Source organism: Heterocephalus glaber, unplaced genomic scaffold, assembly GCF_053883595.1.
Source record: "Heterocephalus glaber isolate CG9 unplaced genomic scaffold, H.glaber_assembly_v1.0 deba00000546, whole genome shotgun sequence".
NCBI lineage: Eukaryota > Metazoa > Chordata > Mammalia > Rodentia > Bathyergidae > Heterocephalus > Heterocephalus glaber.
Window position 1 is genome coordinate 44,274,149 of NW_028258147.1, and position 24,104 is coordinate 44,298,252.

Here is a 24,104-nt window from a genome sequence, read left to right on the forward strand (position 1 = left end):
GGCTTTGGTTGAGTGTCACAGGGCAGAGAACTCACAAGACTCTCACTGTGCATGCGTGTGTAAGAGTGCGTAATATTGTTAAGGGGAAACCAATAATTATCAAGTCATGTATGAAAGCCTCAATTAATGATACAAGAGATAAGAAACTCCCTCCCTCTGATAAAATTAACTCATAGATGCACTACAAATATCTGAAAGATTAATAAAAATTTTTGAAGTACCAGTGCATGGTAGAAGTCCTGATGGTGAGGCTAACATTGAAATTAGGATGTAAGTCCAAAACGACTATTTTAAATGTTTTAAAAGCATTACAAACATTAAAACCCAGCAGTTTGCCATACTAATAAATGTCTGGAAGTGCACAGGCACCACTTTGAGCACCTCTTGTAATGGTAGAGGCCAAAGGTAACTTACATGAATCTCATGATGTCTCAATAAATTGAGTATTAAAATATTTATATGTTTTTTCTGAAGTATGTATACATTTTTTTGGTGGACTATAGGTGAAAACATCATGTTGTACACTTTAAATATGTATAATACAAACAGGAATGTTTCTAAGAACTTTTACTTGTGATTGAAACATTTTAACTATATGAAAGACATTTAAAAATACACACGTATACGTAATTCCAGTATCTCAGTGACATAATTTCTCATTTGTTTGAAATCTTTTAATATTTTTATCCATATGAACATATTGCTAAGTTGATAAAACTATATTTTATGCACTTATACATTTTACAGATTTTGGAACAATAATTTGGAACTATGCCTCATTTTTCACTGTTTTGTAGAATTTTTAAGAGCTGTGTTACATCCCCTGTATTTGTATATTACATGTTTCATTTATTCATTTTCTTATTACTAGATGCCAGTGCTATTTTTTGAAATTATAAATAACTCTGCTCTATGCCACACAGAGGGGTGCCTATAATCCTAGAATCAAGAGGCTGAGACAGGAAGATTTTGGAGAGTGCAGCGCCAGTCTGAGCAACATAGTAAGTATAAGGCCATTTTAGATTACATCACAAGATCCTATCTCAAAAAACAAAGCAAAGAGGGTTGGGGATTTAGCTCAGTGGTTTCACCACCTGCTGTGCAAGCACAAGGACCCGAGTTTGATCCCTGTTACCAAAACAAAACAAAACAACCAATCCAACTTCCCAGGTTAATTTGGGCCAGGGATTTAGCTCAGTGGTTTTGCCACCTGCTACGCAAGCACAAGGACCCGAGTTCGATCACCAGTACCAAGAAACAACAACAACAAAAGCAAAGAAACAAAAGCTAAGTCTGCTTTGAGTATATTTTTGTATATGGATTTTTCTCCTTTAATATTTTCATACTTCTTTTATTCCAAGGTATACATATTCTTTTATTGTGTATCAAGTAATATTTTAGTATATTTGGTTTTTCCTTTTTAAACATTATTGAATTGATATTAAATTTTAAAGTTGAAATTTAGAATTGGAGAAATAGAGCAATCCTAAATATAAATTTGGACTAGGGGGTTTACTAAGTCAAACAAGTTTATGATACTTGATAAGTATATTCAAAATGTCACCTCAAAATGTTTTGCCAGTAACATCAGCATGGGTGTGTGCTGTTTTCCTATAGCTTTTCCAGCATATGTATTTTCCTGATTTTTAATAGTTTTAATAGATGTCAATTATTTCCTTATTATTATTTGACTTAATTTAACTAGTTTACTCTGTATGTGAAAAAGCTATGGATGTAAAGAGAACAAAAGACAAAATTTGAAATCATTTAAAAAATCAGATACAAACACTTTGATGTTTAGTCGGTAACTTTGTGGAGAAAACGTCAGAGTTCTTGGCTCTTATCTTTCCATATGTTACATCTGTTCCTCTGCCACATGCAAAACTGGAAGAATTCTGGACAACTGCTTTACAAAATCAAAGAAACTTTAGCTAGATGAACCAATAAGAATCATCTGGTTAGGGACCAGGGATTTAGCTCAGTGGTTCCACTGCCTGCCTTGCAAACACAAGGTCCCAAGTTTGATCTCCAGTACCAAAATAAAAATAAATAAATGAATAAATAAAAGAATCATCTGGTTAAACCATTCATTTTAATAAGATTAAATAAAAACCCATTGAGATTCAAATTATTCAAGATTTTTCAATTAGTAGGTGTCAGGGTGCAATTTAAGACCAAGGTTCCAGACCTTTCTATGAGACATGCTGCCTTTCTGATGCAAATTCCATCTGGGGGCTAATCATGTACCTACAGTTGTCCCTGACATTTAGGCTGAGAAGTGTAAAATTTAGGCTTAGCATACTAATTCTTACTAAATAAAATAAGAGGGTGAATTTCTGTGGTCTTGGACTTATGAGTCTAAAGCCAAACCTATATCTGAATAGGTGGCACAAAATGAGAAGCACGTTTCATGAACTGTCTTTAATAGGCTTATGCAAAGAATTCTGCAGAAGGTGTCTTAAGCATAGTAATTCCAATGGCAGATGATTAAATCCTCTGGAAGACTGGATCATCATGATCTTGATTTTTTTCTTGCTGTTGATTGTCTTGTTACCTATTACATATGAGTTTGTTCACCATTTCTAGACCAAATGAGGAACTGAATTTCACAACTGAAGAAAAGCACCCTTTTATCCTATCACCTTTATCACTGCATTTTCACTCTTTCTTGTTTATGAAATGTTCCCACAACCAGTAACACGAGTCTCAGACTTTAATAATCTTTGACAGCAAAAGTCATACTTCAGGTTCAAGCCCAGCTTCTGTGGTGTAAGCTCAAATCAGCAAAACTGCAGAAAACTGTCCTTCCTCAAATTATTTCCCTGTTTCTGATGTCCCCAGGTTAGTGCCTAATGAATATTCAGGCCCAGTCACTTTTGACCCCAGCCTTTTGGTTTTTCTTCTGGACAGTACTGCTGCTGGATATCACTGTCTTCCCCTGATGACCACTGATGAGTCATCCTATTGTGGTCTCCAAGCAAGGTCATTCCTTCTCCAAATTCCTCATATCTAAAATGTGCTAAAATCATCCACTTTATCTTGAAAATCAAGGAAAAGAAACTTAAAACAGAATAATTTACAACAGCCAGGAGAATTAGATAGGTTTAGAACTGACACATCCAAACTGAAACTATGAAACCCTGCCTCATTCCCACATCCATCCTATGGTAGGGAGGCAGATCAGGGAGGCAAGAGACAGGCGACTCTGGGTACCTCCCTACTTTGGGACTGAGGTCCAATTTTTCCCACCTTAGAGAAGGAAGTTCTCCAAACTGTCTCAACCTGGGCCTGGCATTGTTTTACTGCCCTGGAATGTGTTCTTCCCATGATGACTGACAAAAGAAACATCCATTCTCTTGGGGGTAGTGGAAATCCTGTATTTGCTTCACAGCTTACACAAGATAATCACAATAGTAGGTTGTGTATATTCTGAAGTTTGGGCTATACATTCTTAAATTTATGCCTTTACAGGAAAAGAAGTCCTACTCCCTATTGGGTTATCTTGTTCTTTGGGAGCTGCTTTACAACTTTGTAAATGATTGATAATAGATAGAAATGCAAAGCATTTGTTGTTTATAAACACCAAATTATTTCCTGTCTGGCAGAGGAGAGAAGCTCAGTCTCTCTCTCCTATGATGGAAAAGCCAATCTTGTCTCAATTTGCACATTCATTTCACTGTTCTTCCCCTATACCTTGGACCCTCAAGATACGACTGGCCTGACATACGAACAACTTGGGTTAATTAAGTTAATGGACCTAAGTCTGCCTTTTGTTATCTATAGTGTGTACCCAGGGAAAAATTCAGATCTCGGCTGTATTGACTTACAACCAACTTGAGTTACAACCAGTCCTTGGAAACCGATTGAGTTTGTAGGTCAAGAGTCCACGGTATTTGTGCCTATTCTTTGTTGTTTTCTTTTTTTTGGTACCAGGGATCAAACTTGAGTCCTTGTGTTGCGCAGCAGGCAGCAAAACCACTGAGCTAAATCCCTGGCCCTTGTGTCTATTCCTTGGATTCTCTTTTAAACTGGTTAATACCTTAACATTTTTCAAATTCATGAGAAGAGTAAAATCTTTAACAAATGTTTATTTTGTATAGGAGAATCATGATTTTATCATTTAAAAATTATCTTTTAACACCATGTATGAGATCCTAAAATATGGTTACTCTTTGCTACCTTAAATCTAGTTTAATTCTAATTATATTTTCCTATTAATATGAAGAATACAAAGGATCCAACTTGTGGGTAATCTCTCCTAGCATAATACACACACACACACACACACACACACACACACACACACAGGACACATGCCCATAAACACAACCCCCACAATAAGCAATAATGGTTATCCATAAAACAGTTGAAAATCCATGTGTAAGAAGCAAACATTCTCTAGTGCATGGAAGACACAGCTCTGATGATCCACCAGGCAGAATGGGTACTATCTCAGCTTGAATGGTCTATTTGGGTTACTTCCCCATTTTCAGGAGTCCTTCAGGAATGTAGAATAGATGGTTTTTATTTATACCATGGATTTTTCTCGGCACTGTTAACATTTTGGACCAGATGCGTCTTTGATGTGGGAGCAGTCCTGTGCACTGTGGGAAGCTTAGCAGCTTCGCTGGCCTCTACCCATTAGATGGCAGTGTCACATCCCCCAAATGGCTCCAGACACTGCCCTGGCCAAAATTGCTCCACTTGTGAATCCCTGATGTATTTTATTAAAGGACACACAAAATAACTTATCCAATAGAAGAGGCAGGATCTCTCCAAAGACGTGTGTATACTCAATAAACATATATCAGCACGGATGGGTCTCAGTGGTAATGTTGTGTGATCACAGCAAGTTACAGAATGATTTGAACAGCATGACCATATTTATGTAAATTTTAAAATCACAAAACTTACAGTGTATATTGCTTATAGGGCCATGGATGTGGGGTGAAAATCATAAAACCATGAACATGAATAGACAACAATTTAATGAGTTTCACTGTGTTTGGGAAAAGAGGAAGGAAATTAGGATAGGTTATGTTGAAAAGAAAAGTCAACTCTTTCTATAATGTTTTTCTCACTTTCAAAATAGGTCAAAAACACTATTGCAAATGTTACCTTTTTTTATCTGGCTAACTTATATAGAGACATTGTTATTCTACAAACTTTATTTGACAGAAAAATCTATAAAAAGCTATGAAACATGCAGCTTAAATTTTCTATAGTACTTTGATGCTGTTACTTTTCAATCATCTGTTTCATATTGTTCATATGACTGCTTGCCTTCCTAATTAAGAGTAGCTTTGAATTGGTAGTGTTTTATACAGCAATTTTCTGGTTCAGACTCTAATGACAACCATAATATAAACGTTTTCACCTTATATTTGTGGAGTGCTTTATCTTTTCTCAGTACTCTTACATCTGTCTTCTCATTTTGTGTTCACAATTTCTTTCACCATCAATCTTAGTTTCAAATCTATTCACCATGTTAATGCACGTTTCATCTTTCTATTGCAGTTACCTTAAGTTTGGGTTACTGACCCTGAGATACCAGAACCCCGGGCAGTTTACGTAGGAAATGACCCACAAAACACTGGTAGGTAAAGTGAGACAGGGAGAGAAAGAAGTTCAGAGGCAGCACGTTTAGAGCAGCTTACTGTTTAGGGCTATTGAGGCTCAATTTGACTCCTTTGTGTAAACTCCTATGGATGGCTTTCACAATAGAAAGACACAGTGAGTCATTTGAGATAGAAGTTGGCAAAACCAGAAGGACTTATGATCAGGCCCTTTACAAGAAAAGTTGGCTAACCTGTGCTCTATACCATAAAACTGGGAGAAGCATCCATATTTTCAAGAGTTTTGAGAGTTTCCAGTGTGAAGAAATGTGCAAGAAGGAAACTATCCATAAACATTTCATTTTGAAAGAAGTAGGTTAGGGACAAAACAGTACTTCTATAAGAACAAATATTGATCATTTGCCCTAAAAAATGATCAAGATCCAAGCAGACACTTGAAACAGTTATAACTCTACTATGGAATGAGTTTGAAACAGTTCAGGCTTAGGAAATAGTGATCATTCACTGTGCCAAACAACAACTAATTAAAGATTATGGTAATAATTAGCCAAGACTATGTTCAGACTGGGAACAGGAAGAGCTGGTGGTTGCCAATAACGACTACAGAAAACTAACAAAGCTTACCTGTCATTCCAGGAGAGGAGAAAACAAAAACAACAAAACTAAAATCCGAGAGTGAAAGGGAACATGTAGTGTTCCCTTCCTGTGTCCTCAGGGTGATAAGGAAGACTGAAGAAGGAAAATCTACCTACTGCAGGTAGGTTTAGAAGGTATCTAAAAGTGATAGCTATTTTTGTTAAATTAATAGACTGGTTTTTAGAATTTAGTTTTACAGAAAAGTTGAGTCAATCGTATAGGGTTCCCATAGATTTTCTTCTCCACAGTTTCCCTTAATATTAACATCTTGCATTAGTGTGGTACATTTGATACAGTTAAGGAACCAACACTTTTATATGTTTTATTAAGTAAAGACTATAGTTTACATTAAGGTTCACTCTGTGTTGTGTAATTCTATGAATTTTGACAAATGCATAATGTTATATATCCATCCTAATAGTATTGTATGGAATAATTTCTTTACACTGAAACTTCCCTGTTCTTCATATATTTACACTTCCCCTCACATTTGCCCCAAATCCTAATACCCTAATAACCTGGTGACACCTGATGCTTTTTATTGTATACCTATATCTATATCTACATCTATATGTATATGTCCTCGCACTGAAAGGAATTGAACACGGGTCCTCCAGCATGGTAGGCAGTGCTCTACCACTGAGATCTAAGCTCACTCCCTAGCCCAAGTGCCTGTAGGTTTGCCATTTCAAGATGTCATACAGTTGGAGTAATACAGTAGGGAGGAGTTTTAGGCCAAATACTTTCAATTAGGAATATGTACGGAAGGCTTCTCCATGCATCTTCTCCCCTTACAGGAAGTTGAATACAAAAAGCACTGAACTTCATTTATAACCCTTTTCAATTTTATTTTGAGATCTGGTCTCACCAAGTTACCCAAGAAGGCCTCAAATATGTGATGTTCTTGCCGCATCCATCTAAGTACCTGAAGTGAACAGCATGTGCCACCACACCTGGCTTCTTTGCATGTATATTTCCTTTTGTTTGTTGCTGATATTCAGTACTGGAGATTGAACACAAGGACTTGGACATGCTAGGCAAGCAGGCTACCAGTACACTACATACCAACCCATCTTATTAAGTTGTTATTGCTTTTTGCATTGCTTCATGATGTTCCATTGTATGAATGTACGAATGTTTGTTCATCCGCTCACTTTTTGATATCATTTGGTTGTTTCTAGTTTCTGGCATTTGATTTCTCCTATACGTTTTGTAGATTGTATCTTGCAGGGAATTGGTCCATTTCATTTAAATGATCAAATTTGTGACATAGTGTAGCTGACCCACCCCACTGGCCAAGTCAAGCCTTCTACTGGGACCTAGACCCGGTACTTTGTTCTTCTTGACCCGGGGGCAAGCAAGGATGAATGACAAAGAGACGTGACTCAGTTTAACTTTGGGCAGCCAGGGGGCTCTGGCCCCTTAGGAGCCCCAGCATCTGGCTCATCTTGCATTTATTCACCTAAACACCGGTACAAGCGATCAAAGTAGCACAAGGCTCATCTGCTTTCCAATAGCCACTAGTACATACTCTGGTAAACAACTTAATCTTAGGTGTGCTAGCTTTTCCCTGGAACCCGCAATATGGAGTCACCCTGAGTGCAGCCTTTCTCCTTTGTGCTCAGAGAGGCCAGTTAGGCCTCGCTTCTCTGGTCTCTGACAGCATAGAGTTGTTCAGAATACTGTTAATTATCTTCTTCATTTCAACGAGCTCAGTATTGATGTCCTCTCTTGTTTGTGATATTAGTAATTGACCTCTTTCTCTCTTTGCCTTGCTGAGCCTGGTTAGGATTTATCGATTTCATCCATCTTCAAAGAACCATATTCTGCTTTTAGCAATATTTAAAACTTTTTTTTATTTTTCCGTTGTATTGATTTAGGCACTAATTTTCATTGGTTTTTTCGTTTGTTTGCATTCATTTGATTTCTTTCTTTCTTTGGGTACCGGGGATCGAAGCTGGGACCTTGCACTTGTGAGGCAGGTGGCGGAACCACTGAGCTCAATCCCTGGCCCTTGCATTCATTTCATATTGCTCTCATTTGTGTAGCTTCCTAAAGTGGAAGTTTAGATTACTGTTTCTTTTTTTCTAACACTAGTCTTTCAATGTTATCGATTTTCCTCTATGCACTGGTTTTGCTGCCTTCAACATATTTTGATAATTTGTGTTCTCATCATTTACTTTAAAATATTTTAAAGTTTCTTGAGACGCGCCTGATAAATGTTATTTGGAAGTGTGTTACAGTCTAGATATTTTGGGAATTGTCTAGCTATGTCTCTATTATTGATATCGAGCTTAATTTCATTGTAGTACAAGAACAAACTATGATGTGTTAACATCCGTCCCGTGGCCTAGAATGGGGTCTGTGTTAGTAAGTGTTCCCTGTGAGCTCCAAGAGGATGTGTTCTGCTTTGTTGAAGTATTTATGAAATGTCAGTTACATCCAATGAATTGATGGTGGCCTTTCATTCAACTGTGCACTTCCATTTTTTCTTTCAGCTGCATCTATCAATTACTGATTGAAGAGTGTTGAAGTTTCCAACTATAATAAGGTATGTGTCTATTTCTTCTGGTAGCTCTAATGGTCTTTTTCCCCCCATATTTTGAGAATCAGTTGTTCAGGTGCATATATGTTAAGATTTCCTATGCTTTCTTGGAGAGCTGACTCCATTTATCATTATCTAGTACAATTCTTTATCCCTGATTCTTTCTTGAAGTCTGCTTTGTCTGAAATTGATATTGCTAGTTCAGATTTCATTGGGTTGTGTTGCCATGGTATATCATCCTTCTCTATCCTTCCACTTTCACTTATGTCAAATGGAATTATGTAGACTAGAAAAGCTATACTTGAATTTTTTTCAAAAGTATACTCTGACAGTCTTTACGTTTAAATTGGTATATTTAGGTAATTCAGATTAACAATAATCATTGATATAGTTCAGTTAATCTCTACCGTGCTTGTGTTTTCTAGTCATGACAGTTTTACATTTCTTCAAAAATCTTCCCTCGTTTTTCTTTTGTTTCTTTGTTAACGTTTAAATTTTAAGTTCTTTCATTGGTACATTTCAGGTATACGATTCACTTCCATTTCTCATTGGGTGTTTGTTCCTGTACATGATGTATCTTGGTTCTTATTTTTTTTTCCCCATTACCTGTGTGCCCTTCACCCCCTCCACCCTTCCCTATTTACATAGACATCATTTCCACTTATGTTTTCTTTTCTCATAGTTTTTCCTTTCCCTCTTTATCCTTCCCGTTCCCCTCCCTTCACCCCTTCGTCTTTGGACCTTTTTTCCTATTTCAAATGATCCATTATTCGTTTTAATCATTTTAACCCTTGTTTACACTATCAGTTTCTCACACTCGCCAAAGTATTTGGTATTGACACATGTGTGTCCTATTTGTTTCCCTTAAGAGCATGGCCTTGATAGACATCCATTTCGCTATAAATGACTCTAGTTTTTCATTCTTTTTCATTCTTTATGGTTTTTATTAAAAACCCGCACGTTTTCTTTATCCAGGTTCCAGTTGATGGCCACTCGGGCTGCCTCCAAGCTTTAGCTGTTACAAACTGCCGCTATGAACATGGGGTCACATATATCACTGCGGTGTGATTCTTTTAATTCTTTGGGGAAGATCCCCAGCAGGGGAATAGCTGGGTCAAATGGGACCTCTAGCCCTAGTTCTTTGAGGTATCTCCGTACTGATTTCCACAGTGGCTGCACCAGTCTACACTCCCACCAGCAGTGGAGAAGGGTTCCTTTCTCCCCACAACCCTGCCAGCGATTGTGATTGGATGATTTCTTGATAGCAGCCATTCTTTGTGGTGTGAGGTGGAATCTCAGGGTTGTTTTCATCTGCATCTCTTGAATGATGAGTGATGTTGAACATTTTTTCATATATTTGTTTGCTGCTTTTTCTTCTTTGAGAAATGTCTGTTCCCTTCAGGTGCCCGTGTTGGAATTGGGTGTTTGAATCTGGGGGGTCAGATTCTTTTCAGTTCTTTATATATTCTAGAGGGCAGTCCTTCTGTCGTTTTTCTTGCCTTGTTTCTTTAATGAATACATTTTCTCTCTTCACTTAGCATAGCAATTATACCTTTTAAAAATGTTTGTGTGGGACAAGGATTTAGCTCAGTGGTTTTGCCGCCTGCTGCGCAAGTGCAAGGACCAGAGTTCAATCCCCAGTACCAAAAAGAAATATGAAATAAATAAAAATTTTAAAAAAATGTTAGTGCTTGTCATAGAGTTTGCAATATGTATTTACAGCTTATCTAAGACCACCAAGTCTAACTTGTTAGCTTCAAATAACAGTATACTGCTGCTCTGCTAACATAGGTACCTTATAGCGGAGCATCCTCAATTCCCCCGTGCTACTGCTCCCTATGCCAGTGGTGGCAAACCTATGGCACTTGTGCTGCAGCAGGCTGTTTGTATCACTGAAAGCTATAAAAGTTTCACCATCCCTGCCACTGTTGCTGTCACCGATTCCACTCATTCATAAATTCTATGCACCCAATATAGTGTTGCTACTATTACTTTGAGCAGTTATCTAATAGAGTGAGAATAAAATGTTCTATTTTGCCTTCCTTTATTCCTCTCCAATGCCCTTTCTTTCTCCCTTCCCTTGTTACTGTCCGCCTCTCCCCACCTCTTTCCTCCCCCTCTCCTGTCTTTCTTCCTTCTACCTTCCTTAATTCCTTCTCTCCTTTCTGCTTCCTCGGTCTCTTTCCGGTCATATTTGATTTCTATCTCTAAAGAACTTATTGGAACATTGCTTGTCTAGCATATCTGTTGGCATTACATTTCTTCAGTTGTTATTGGAAAAAGACATTTTTCTTTATGTCAGAAATACAGTTTGGCGTACAAAGAATTTTAGCATTGTACGGATGGGTTATTTGTTTCAACACCTTACATATTTTCCTGCATTCTCTTCTTGCTTACATGATTTCTGAGAACACTGGTGTAATTCTTACCTTTGTCTTTCTGTAGGTAAGGTCTTACTCCCTGCTTTTCACAAGATTTTCTTTGTTTTTGATGGTCACACCTTGAATTTGATACGTGTACTTATAATTTTTTCTGTATTTACCTTGCGTATTGTTGTAAAGGTTCTTGAACCTGAGATTTGGTGTGTGTCCTTCATTTTAGAAGATTCTGAGCTACTATTACTTCAGTTATTTTGTATGTTCCTCTCTTCTTCTAGAGTTCCCATTATGGGCATGTTATGCCTTTTGTAATTGTCCCACAATTCTTGAATGTTCTGGGTTGTTTTCTTATTCTTTAGTTTTCTCTTTGTCTTTCAGCCTAGGGAGTTTCTATTGACTTATCATCCAGCTCACTGATCTTTTCCCCAGTCATTTCTAATCTGATCATCCTTCAAGGCATTCCTCATTTCTGCCACAATGTATTTTTGTATCTCCCGTTCCCTTTTGATTGTTTGTTAGAGGTTCTATTTCTTTTTGATTATGTTACTGAACTGTTCTTTTCTATAGGTATTAATTTTAGGGTATAGTAGTTTTTAAAAAGGCTGGTTTTCATTGCGGGATTTTCATACAGGCCTATAACATAGTTTGATCATATCTAGCCCCCTATTACCCTGCCTCACACCTACTTCTTCCTCTTCTTTATTCCTGTCATGTATAAAGGCCAAAAACCAAGACCAGCCCAGCCCACAACAAGCCTCTATTAGGGGAATATATCTGCCGGGCTGTCTCTGAACAAAGGAGAAACAAAAGCAATATGACTGGGGCAGGGAGAGTCTTTTATAGAGACTGGTGTGGGGCTTGTATGGGCTGAGGTAGGGTTGAGTGAGGTAGTGACTAGGGAATGGAGGAGCCGATGATGTCACTAGGTGGTAGGAGGTGAGCGTGTATTAGGTTATTGTCTAGGTGGGAACAGGGGCATGCTGGGAAGAAGAGTTTGTTCTTTGGTGGGAGCAACCATCTTGGCATGATATCATACAGGGGAGGGGGCAAGGCACCATAGGTAGAGGGCAGCTACTATACTTGATAGCTGCTGAGGTGGTGGGAGACCTATCAATCCCCTTTCTCTGGTCAAGTAGTGTCCCTCCTGCTTTCATGTACTTTTTGAAAAAATCCATGTACTTATCTTTCTCAGTCTGGCTTATTTCACTTATTGTGATGGTCTTTATTTCCATCCGTTTACCACAAATGACTTAATTTTGTTTCTTCTATGGCTGAATAACACTCCATTGTTTGTACATATCATATTTTCTTCAACCATTTATCCTTTTTCATCTAGCCTGATTCCATATCTTGGCTATTTTGAATTTGTGCCACAATAAACCATGATATACAAGTTTCTCTGTAGCATACTGACTGTAATTCTTCTGTTCCACATGTGTTCTTAAATGTTTTCTACTTTTTCCATTGTCTCTTGCTCTGATTCAATTCTACTCATTGCCATTTGATTCTGGAACCATCTGTAATTCACAATTTAATTGTTTAGCCCTTCATAAAACTGCCTCTTACTCCAGATGCCAGCAGCAAGTGTAGTCCCCATATTTCCTATGCTTCTGACTGACAAGCTATAAATTTTAAAGTCCCAACAACCATTCCAATTTTGATAATTCACTCTAATTATTCACATAACACATTAAAAATGCTGTACTGCTGGGGCTTTAGCTCAGTGGTTCTACCGCCAGGCTCAAAAGTGCAGCTTCCCAATAATGCTGTTCTTACAGATACAGTTTTATTATGAAGGAAACACACAGGAAAAGTTCTGGAAGACCCGGGATTCAGTTCTCTTGTATCATTTCTATGGAATCTGGATGTAGCATTGTGTGTGCACTGCAGTGTGTTCATCATTTGGGATGCTCCACTCGGTGTCCAGAGTTTTCGTATGGGCTGTCATCACACAGGCATGACTGTGTAAACCACTGGGCATGTGACTGAGTTCAATCTTCAGTGCTTTCTCCTTCATGGAGGTCAGACTGGCCCAGGATTCCAGCCTTCTAATCATGAGTTTGGTCTCTCTAATGACCAGCCCTGATTCTGAAGCTAATTAGGCATCTACCGTGAGTCATCTTGTTAAGATCAACAGTAACACAAACATGCCCATAACTCAGGAAGTTCCAAGGGATTTTGAAATTCTTTGCCAGGAATGGGATCAAAGACCAAATAAATTCTTTAGCATACCATAAAACCTTTAATATATCAATCACAGTTGTTGTAAGCTTCTTATCTGACAATTTCAAAATCTGTGTTATATCTAAATCAAGTACTGATGCTCATTCTGTTTCTTCAGATCGCATGTTCTTCCTGCCTTTAGTATATCCAAAATTTTGTTGTTGGGCACTGAGTCAGTCAGGCTATCAGTATAAAGATGATATTAGTCTGGCCAGGACCTGGGTGTTTCCTGTTTAAGGTTTATTATAACTGTGCACCAAAGATTCCATTTTTCTCTAATTTCCCATTCTTTTCCACTTCCATGCTGTCTCCAAGTCTTCTAAGAACCTCTTCTTAAATAGAATGTCTCTCTTAGGTGTCTCATTTGTAACCCACTGTTTTTATGTAGGAGCTCTGTCAGTGTAGGGATAAGATTTTGAGGAAGGGAAGCATTCCACCTTAAAATTATATATCAGTTTTTTTAATGGACTTGAGTTGCCAAGTTGTAGCCATCAGTAACTTTTCTCAACTTTTTTTTCCTATTACACAAGACAGAAAATCTAGAATGACTAACAATGTCTAGTTGCTCTTCCTCTTCATCAGATAAGGCTGTAGCAAAGTAGCTTCCCTTGAGCACAATCTCATTAGAGAAAGTAGTACTGTCTGGGCTTATTTCAAAGTGGTTACTTCTGTTCTTCACTGCTCACAGAAGAGAAGATTGTCTCTCATATTTGACTCACCCCTGGTGGGTCTTCTGAAGGCCAAACCCACACCAGCATAGGAGGCTCCCTAAAACTGGATACAGTGGTTTTAACTCTGGAGTTAGTCTGAAGTCAGCTTTCAGCAGTTCATCAGTTGCTGTTTATTTTTTCCTACCAGTTTCTATCTCCATATGTCTCTGGTCCCAGTAAACTGTGGTTCTCTATATTTGCATGTCTGTCTGGTTTTTGCTGTGGCAGTTTGTGATGTGACCTCAGTGCTCTTACAGATCTAATTAAAGTTGCTGATTTTTAGTTTGTTCAGCTGTTTTTGTATAGTCAGAACAGGAAAGATAATTTCAGAGCTCTTTGTGTGTCAGAGCTAATCAGGAGGCATGACCAGTATGCAACTAGAAGCAGGGGTCTGAAATCCATATGTACTTAGGCCATGGCCCATGGGGACAGGCATATTGATTACTTCCAGTGTCCACTGGCTCCTTCATAAAACCAGCTTTTCAGCTAAACTGCATTCTAAAAATTTACTACTTGCTAGGTTACTGGTCAGTTAAATGCAGTCTTCAAAAGAAAGACCTTTTAGTGAGATTTGGCTTTGTGATTTGAACTGGCCTTTTTGTTTCCACTCTGTCCAATCTCAGAGGCCTTTTCAGCTGGTGAATGGGTTTCTTATACGTTCTGTGCATTCCTATTACTCTTAATGTATTCTAGAACATGATTTTTCTGGCTTGTAAGCATCTCCAACCCAACTTATGAGTTTTCAGCTCTTTGGATTTAAATCAGAAACATTTTAGTAAGTCTGAGCCCTAGAGACCCACTACTAATAAGACTATCACTAGGATGAATGGATGAAGGTGTGTGTGTGTGTGTGTGTGTTCAAACCTGTATCAGTGATTTTATAAATTTATACCTATGTTATAAATTTATGTATCTGATTTCTATGCTAGGTCTAGTAATATATACACTTATGTAAATCTTTTTGAACAATTATATAATAAGAATTATTTAATACCTATCTTTGTAAGCACATTTATAAACTTTTGACGAGATTTGTAAGTTCCTAACCAGCATTAATATAATATTAAGAAATTTGTAATAAAAGTGTCTGACATCTCTTTTCATAAAATATATAACAGTTTAGAAAAATAGTGTATTTTAACGCATATGTGGAGCAAACTGACATATTCTTTCATCTACAAAAGTTGCAAGAAGTTCATGAGAAACAAAAAGATTGAGTTGTCAGTATTCATAGTGCTTCTCCCTGTTCATTTATTACTTTGTGCACCAGCATATTCTGGTAAATGCTTAATAACTGGTTCTCCCAAAAGAAATGCCCCAAGTGTGGAATCTATTAACTTCTTTAGTGCAAATACCCCCATAATGGTCAATTCCAGGGCTGCGTAACACTGAGTAGCAGAGGCATGCCCTAATCAGATCTCATTAGGTCCTAAGGACTGACTGGAGCGTTTGCTGCCTGTAAACAGGAGACAAAGGATTGTTAGGGGCATCATAACTGTCTGAGAGTGTTGGGAGCAATGCTACATAATACTAGGGAAAAATCATTTGAGTAGGCCTAGTTCTCTGCCTACAGCCCAGCTAGGACATTCCAGACATAATTGCATTTTGGCCTCTGGTCACAACTGAGACCTTGGTGATCCCCCCGGATGCTGCAATCTCCAGGACAAAACCACACCTGTGAGAGATGCCAGGGAGGAACCAAATCTTCATCTGCATAATTCCTCATTGTTCTTAGATTCCCACTGCCCCCCAGCTTTTTGTTACACCTTGTTTATCCCAATGTGAAGTACTGAACTCTATTTTTCACTTGTTACATTTGTTTCCCCATGTACTGAATAAAAGGTGCTGGAAGCTAGATGGTTTTTGTCTTTGCCACCCAGAGCAGCACTGATCAGACCCAAAGCTCAGCTTCTTCTCAGTCTCATTTGTCTACCTTTCCTGTAATTCGCTGTGTGCTGCCATGGCTCACAGGTCACTAGGACTTACTGCAGAGGTTCTGGTAATGTCCCCTTCTCCTGTTCCCTACATGAGGGTGTTCATATTTTATAAAGATGAGGGGAAAGTCAGAGGTTGGGGCTGGTGAGGCTTCTCAGTGATTTTTCATGGAGATTTTGCTGGTTTTTGAGTGATGATGTGGGCTTTAAAAATATATGGACCATTTGATTTTCAGATACCTAGGCAATCAAGGTGATATTTGTGTTATCATGCTTTTGTGTGTCAGGTAGGGAAAAAATTGTCAGTTGGGAAACAATGCTGTTTTTTTATTCCTTAGCATTTAGAGTTTAAATATAATGACTTTAGTAATAATTCTATTAATAACTATATGTGTCTTGGTAAGATATACTATTTTTTCCACAGTATTGACCATTTACTCATTGAAGGTGTTATGTGAAGAGAATATGATGACTCTGAGAATGTTGCTGGTACTGAAGTTTTGATGGGATCCAAAGAGTGTTAACAGTTCCCTAATGATGAAAGTGGACCAAGGTTATTTGTTGGTATCTTGATAGAACAGACTGTGTCCTTAAATGTATTTATCACATGGATCTACTTAGATTCCAGTCAAGACATCACTGTGTACATACATGTTTATTAACGGAGCTTTCCAGGTATCCAGGCAAGTGATAAGGAAGGATAGATAACACCCTTGACTAACACTGAGAAACCATGAAATTAGAACTGTGACACTGGAACTTGTGTTCTCAAGTCTTTTGCTCTCCCATCAAGCTCTTTCCAAGTGCACAGAGATGAGCTGCTGTTACATTTCTCATTAAAGATCTTGTTTCCAGACATCAAGGTAGTTAATGATACTGTTGAAATTCTTCTACTGAAATTGTGTTTGGTATGTGTGCAGATGAAATAATGGCCAGCTTAAGTGGGAATACTCAGCTTAACTGAGGGAGATTCCACATGTGGGTGACCCACCTAAGGATTGTTGCCAGAACTGCATAAAAGGAGGATAGGAGGGGAGGAATGCTGGCTGCTGATTTCCCAGGAGAAGCTTCATTGGAACTGGAACTCAGTGGCTTTTCTTGCTGTTGCTCCCTCAGTGGGCGGGGGGTTGCTGGTCTTTGCCTTTGTCTTGAGCGTCACTCCCTGGTTCCAGTGCAGATCCCTCAGTGTTCTGGCACAGATTATTCACCCTGCCAGCATAGACTTTTGAGCTTCTACCACTGGCCCTTGGGCCTTTTGGTGCAGATTCTTGATATGAACTTGCATGAGACATTGCTGAGCGCTGTAGGCCTCTGGCTGGACTCATGTGGAATATTATGTGGAAAGATCTATTGCACTTTTCTGGGTTTGACTTTTTGGGAGAATATTGTAAGACAGTCCTATAAATTTGTATATCCTGTGGTAAATCTGTTTCCTTGGAAACACTGACTAGAACAGTATGTTTATAGGTAAAAAATAAATTTTGTAACAGTAAACATGGATTTTTCTTTATTTGCAGGTATAGACATGCAATAAGATGTGCACCAAACACTGGGATTTTTAGATTTCTGTCAAGACCTTATAGTAACCCTTTGAACTGTTGGTCAGCACACCATGTAGGTAGGTGGTTTCATGTAGATTCTGATGTAGGCCCAGACCACAGCACAGCTTGGCAATCTTACTGGTTTTACCTTCTCAAGTATTCTTAAAGATGTATTTTCTAAAGCCTTTGCAGATTTCTATCATGAGATCACAGTTAATCTAACATCAGCCTTTAATGGCAGGCATTGCTTTTATGCAAACAAGTGCTGATGTAGACCAAAACTAAAGCACAGACCACCTGATCTTCAGATCACATGAGGCAAGTGGTTATGGTTTCCCTACCACTTGCCATCATGATTTCTTTGCCAGTATTCAGGTGAGGAATAATAACATCCTTAGGAACACTTGAAACCATGCAGTTTCTTTTCTGTATTTCAGAGAGAATGTGTAACCCTGTAAGGAGGTTGCACATATCCAAGTATTTATCACATAGTCCCAACTATAGTAATCATAGGAACTAGGCAGATATTCCATGAAGAAATACTGTCTTATCTGACATTATCCTTGACCTTGGAGAACCACAAGAATCCAGGTAGAGTCCTGTGATCATGGATGTAATAGAAGCTATTCAACAGTTCCTGGTAGGTTGTGTCTTGATTCCTGTCAAGGGTTAACAGTGAACTTAAAAAGTTCATTATCAGGAGATATTTCTGTATTAGAGTAAATATTTTCATGTACAGCACATGCCAGACCAACCATTAGATCATCAAATATCTGGGTCAGTGATGTTTGTTTCCCTGCAATTTTTATCATATGATTAAAAAAATGTAAGTATGTAGATAAGGAATGCAGTATTTCATATTCTAGAAATGATATTATTGCATTATCTTACATTTAGAGAGAATTTACCCTGGGAATTTCAAATGACTTTCATGTACTCAGGTTATTATTATGCATTTATGCATCATGGTAGTTAACAAGTTAAATATTAGCAGTCATGAGATAATGAGGTTTGGAACAATGATGGTCATCATAAAATAATCAAGAATACAAGTAGAGTTGATGAGTCCAGGTAGAAATGAAATCTTGCAATAATGACAATAAAGAAAATTATTTGAAGGGTCCCAGTAGAAAAGTCTTACCATACATATACTTGTCACCCATGTTTTTACATTTCCATGCAGATACGGTGGTAATTCTCATGATGACAACAGTGGCAGTTTGTTGAACTCATGGGCATGATGATCAAGAGGGATATTGTAAGTGTGGGGTTCTTTCATTTATTTTAGCAAGTTTCCTGTATATATTTAGTAAAGGAATGATTCTGTTTACCACTGCTAGTAACAAGTAGCTTATTATATAAAGTTTTGATAAACTCTGAATTTAATCCTAGGAGGTGTGGAGGCATATGCAGGGATCCATGTAAGTTATTCAACTGATCCACATTACAGTATTGACCATAATTTTTTCTACAGGTAGCCAACCAAGAGAAAATGGTGTGAAGAACAATATCTCTGACCTTGAAGTTCTAAAGATCTAAGTACTTCAGTTGGTTTCCCTGATGATGGAGGTGACCAAAATTTTAAAGTTGTCCTTTTTTTCTCCCCTCAGGAGAAAGATGATGTGTCCTAAACACACATCTCAAAGTGTTGTCTAAGATTCCAAGTTATTAAGTTATAGTGATTGAACTTAAGAATGGTAATTTATGAAATGTTATGACTAACCTGGTAATTAAGAAATTGTCCCTACCAAGATGCCAACAGATAACCTTCAGATTTCTTGGTAAAGTGGATGGGATATCTAACACAATGTTACCCTGGCTTTTTGGCAGGTATTCCATTAAGTTTTATCCTAGTGTACAGGTTTGTTGACTTTAAATCATTAGAGGCATTTCTTATTTTTTGGTATTTATATCATGAATGATGCTTTTGAACTCCTGTGGTAACCTCTGCTTAGAACACAGTTCAAAATATGATTTGTCAGTAATGCTTTTTGTAAATATGACATTGTACTATGGACTTATTTAGAGATTGTGATAGGTTATTGTATAGGGATGCAGGTCATTGACCATATTTCCTATCCCCTAATATTGACCATGGGAATTTTGCTAGTGTTTCTTCCAAACAAGATGGTATTTCTTAGTAGGCTTTTACCTCATTGTTCAGCTTTAGCCATGTAATTGTGATAAGAATATGATTTGTCATGTTGAACGCCATGACCAAGGGAATGTGTCAATGTCTTCCTTGAATGACATAGGTTCCAAAATCATTTTTCATGATTTGATTTTCAAGTTCCTCTGAAGACACTGTGATTATCCTACCCATGGGAGTGAGTAAAGTCCATAGAGGGTTATGAAGTAAGTGGTGAGGTACCCTAAACCAGATCTTCATCTATAGAGGAAAGGGATGAGGGTGTCCTGACTATTACTAGAGTTAGTGGTCACTGCTCCTGTAAGAAATAATTTTGTCCTTCACAGTTCTAGTAAATATGAGTTTATCCTTTATATGCCATAGGGAAAATTGGTGTTTTAGCAAGGACTGCTGAGGGAGTGATTATGAACTGGTTAATTGAAATTATCATGGAACTCTAGGACTGCAGTAAGCATAGGTTAATTTCCAGGGTGTGGAGATGACAAAATATGGGCTCTCTGACAATACTGTTTTTGTTTGGTGAATCCAAGTATCCTGAGGAGTTTAGCTGTCCTTTAGCAATGGACATTAAAAAGGGAGTGGGCTCATGTTCTGACACAGCACCTTCTATGCCAAACTGGCTTTGTATTTTTTCAGATGCCCTTCAAGAGAACACAGTGATCCAGAAAAGATGGTTGTTGCAGTCACCCTAGTAACAAGGTTAATGATAAAATGGTCATAGTCCAGTGAAGGCTGTTTGATCTTCTATAATCCTGACAAGTTCCTAACTAGGTGCTCAGATGTTAAGGTCTTGGCTAGTGTATTGGTCTGGGATGATAGTCACTCACTAGTGACATCTCATTTTCAACAATTCATTTTATGACTGTGTTAGGTTTTATTATAGTCCCCACTTCTGGTGATACATGTTTTCAAAACATATTATCACCTTAATATTACAAGGATACATCAAATGTCATTGCATCTTTTCTGGAATGTAATAGATGTAATATGCTTGTATTGCTACTGGTGGAGAAGAGATTTATGTAATTTTCACTGAGTCCATCTCTGAAATATTGTCCTTGGAAGGTTTGCATGTATCACTGAAGACAGACAACACTCTCTTACAAGGCTTTATCCATGGAAGCCTGAAAGTATCTAGATAACGTAAGTGGATGCTGAAATGATGAAGTGACATAGGGAATTTGGAGTTGTATAAGTGCAAATGAGACATATACCAAATCAGAAGTCTATGACAAGAGTCCATAGATGGGTGAATACATCACAGCAAGCAAAATAAGTTTGTAAAGTAGAACACGACTGATCTCTCTATAAGTGCTAATGTGGGCATTCACCACATCACAGGAAACCAGATCTTCATATACAGGGATGAGTGATGAGGATGTCCTTGACACTTGTTACTGAGGTTTTGTTACAAGTACTAATGGATGAAATGAGAGACAGGATGAAAATATCTAGTGAATGCAATACTGCATTTTGTATGAGACAGAAATGAATATTGAACCTGTACAATTTCAGGAATCCATCACATCATGGTTGGATGTAGACATGGTGGTGTTATAACACAACAGTAAACATTGAAAAATTTACAGATGGCTCTATTACACATTTGGACATGCCAGAGAATACAATTTACATAGAATTAAGGACTCTATTAACACATAGCTGAAGGATGCCTTTCTGTTTCTGGGTGAGGGGCAGAAAGAGTCAGTGACATGGAAGAGCAAGATGAGAGCTAAATGACAGTTTTCCATAGGTGCTTTCAAGTTAATGGAAGTGATCACTTGAATGTGTTGAAAAAACCTTGAACAAACCAAGGAAAAACAAAAGTATAAATTACAACCCACTGGCACCCATCCAGTCTTCAATATCCAGGTGGCTAGCATAAGGGTAATAGCCCAATGAGATGTTGTCATGTACTGGATTCTTATGCTGGGAAGGTCACTGTGACTGTTGAGTTCTGAGCTGACTCCACATTCACACATCAGAGACCTTATTTTCAGATGTGATTTTCATTGTTGATAGTGAAACTCTGAGGTAGTCTCCTTTATTTGGCAAGTGTGAGGTTAAGGGCCTCATTCCTATCAGGGTGTAGAATCAGGTTCTACTGAATCCAGGCCAAAAGTGTGCCTTTAAACTGGCCATTGTAAAGGGGAACAAAAGAGGGAGGGGAGGAGGAGAGGAAAGAAGAAAGAAAAGAAAATAGAAGAAAAAATGGAAACAAAGCTTTTGTAAATAAAGGAGAAAGAGAGAGGTAGAGGGAGGGGAGGAGAATGGGAAAAAAAGAAGAAAGATACATCATGAACAGGTACAAATTCCCTGTGATGAATGCTATCGTTATGTTTACGTGAAATGTACTAATAAATTTTTTGCTTCAAAGAAAAAGAGCAACAATAACAACAACAACAAACTAGGCATTGTAGAGAAAAAGCAAGGATTCAGATAATTATCCTAGAGTAGTTCCCTGAGATACAGATTGTAACAGTTTGTCCAGGGTCTGCTCAGGAGTGTCCATTTTCTCTTCTCTGGCTTTGTGTGCATAAATGAGGGTCCTTGTAGTGGTGATGGACACCTGAGTAATCCCATGATGTGCAGATTGTGCAGATGGAGAAAAAGAAGGGCATAGGATAAAGTACAGGATGGGTTCTTTTGGGTGTTTTTTCTAGACCTCACAGCCAGGAAAGCCCAGACCCTGGAACCTCACCAGGATTCAGATAGCAGCAAGTATGGCCTCCATCACAGCACAGGAAATGGATCTTCCTAGGCTTCAGTGGAGCATGTTGGGGCCCTGAGTGTAGTCGATACCATATTTTGCATGAATAAATTCAAGTATAAAAGACTAACAAATCAGAAATCTAGTCTGTGTGAGTTTTCTTTTTGTATAGGGTAGGGAAAGTACTGTTCAAGGTCCCTGTGTCCTGGGATTGCTTGTTTTCTATATGCAGTGACATGCTTCAGTACCAGACTGCTGAGAAAGAAGCACAGGTAACTTGCAGGCACCCACTTGATGAGGATCAGAGCCTTGGGATGATATTCTTCCCTCAGTTTCAATCTGGTATGTGGTGGAGTGGAAGCCTCCCACACCAGTGGTGGTTGTCAATGAATCGAGCACATTGTATGCTTGCAGAACATGCTGTATCCTTTTAGCATGATCTTGTTCCTTTTCCCTTCATAGATACAGAGTGATCAAGAAGTTGGTTGATGTACACTTACGGAAGGCCAGGGAAATACCACCATGGGTACAAGCTGATTGTCAGAGGCCAGATGTCTGTATCCAGGTCAGAAGGAGCCTCTGCCTAACTGGTATTAAATGTTTCATCACCAGGTATCCTACCAAAAGGTCTTGGGAGATGCTGCTACCCTCAGCCATGCAAACACCTTCTCTTCTTTACTGATGTACATTGTGGGAGGGCACTGGGCACACTTTGCTTTTCCCACTGATTCACCTGTGTGCCAGTGAAGGTGAAATCTTCCAGTGGCTGCTGGTAAGTATCCCATTTTCATGTAGGGGAACTGACCCGTAATGTAGTTTTCATGTTGGCTAGGTGGATGGGGGAGGCCAGGATTCTTGCTAACATCCTCACTATGATTATTGAGCCTTAGAACTTTGCAGGTTTCCTTTCAAGTGGAGAAAGAATTCTCTTACCATATTTTTTCTAGGAAACCACCCCTGAGACTGAGGTGTTAAAGCAAAGGGGCCACAGTCTAACACAGTGACCTCCCACAATACTCAATGTGCTGGTGGGGAAGGAGACTTGCATGGACTAAATCAGTATTCTCTGATGTCATTTTCACAGGGACAGTCATGTCACAGTGAGCAGCACAGTATAATCAGGTGGTTGAATACAGACATCCAGGTAAGTGTGGGCTTTGTGCCCAGGCCACTAATGAGGTCCTGCCACTTCCACATGTGTAAGTGACAAAGGTGTGGCTTGTGCTTGCATTTGTAGCCCACTGCTTGATTTGAAGTTGCTCAAGTTAAGGAAGGATGGAATCCACAGCAATGCCACTCTCTGGGAGGGGACACTATGTCACAGCTTAGGTGAAATGGATGGTAAAAGAGTGAGCACTTGAAGAAGACATGGTGTCTAGGTTTGGGTGCTTGCTCTGTGTCCCAGCCCCGGGGAGCTGTAGCACGGAGAGTCTGCAGGGGTCCACTTAGGAGAGGTTTGACTGTGGGGACAGGATTGTTTTCATGCAGTTATTTCCGCAGCAGCCAGGTACATTTCCATTGTGAGTCAGTGGTTTTTGTGGGAATTGAAATGTTCATTGACTCACAACACTGACTTTAGTCTTCTCCGTTTTCTGCAGGTTCCTTCAAGGGAAGATGAGCAGACTATGGCTGGAACTGCATGCAGGTGTCAGGTGAGAATCAGCATGCTAGTACCTCATTGGGCACCAAGTGATGGTCTGTA

At 38.6% G+C, this 24,104-nt stretch overlaps 2 long non-coding RNA genes across 6 annotated transcripts in view; both read left to right on the top strand.

Moving 5' to 3' along the window:
* The window catches only part of LOC147829711 (uncharacterized), a 52,867-nt gene extending 34,115 nt beyond the window's left edge, over window positions 1-18,752 (top strand). For 4 of the 5 annotated variants that reach the window (XR_015448802.1, XR_015448806.1, XR_015448803.1 and 1 more), the window contains 3 exons: window positions 924-1,001; window positions 6,213-6,346; window positions 17,520-18,752. This is a non-coding gene — a long non-coding RNA (uncharacterized LOC147829711). Of the gene's footprint in view, window positions 1-923; window positions 1,002-6,212; window positions 6,347-8,710; window positions 8,799-17,519 lie in introns of those variants that run through there. The other variant, XR_015448804.1, reaches the window with a different exon arrangement.
* Window positions 18,753-18,788: 36 nt separating this feature from the next.
* Window positions 18,789-23,527, top strand: LOC147829712 (uncharacterized). Its single transcript, XR_015448807.1, has 3 exons — window positions 18,789-19,112; window positions 20,329-20,391; window positions 23,487-23,527. It is a non-coding gene; the product is annotated as an uncharacterized LOC147829712 (long non-coding RNA).
* Window positions 23,528-24,104: the final 577 nt, after the last annotated feature.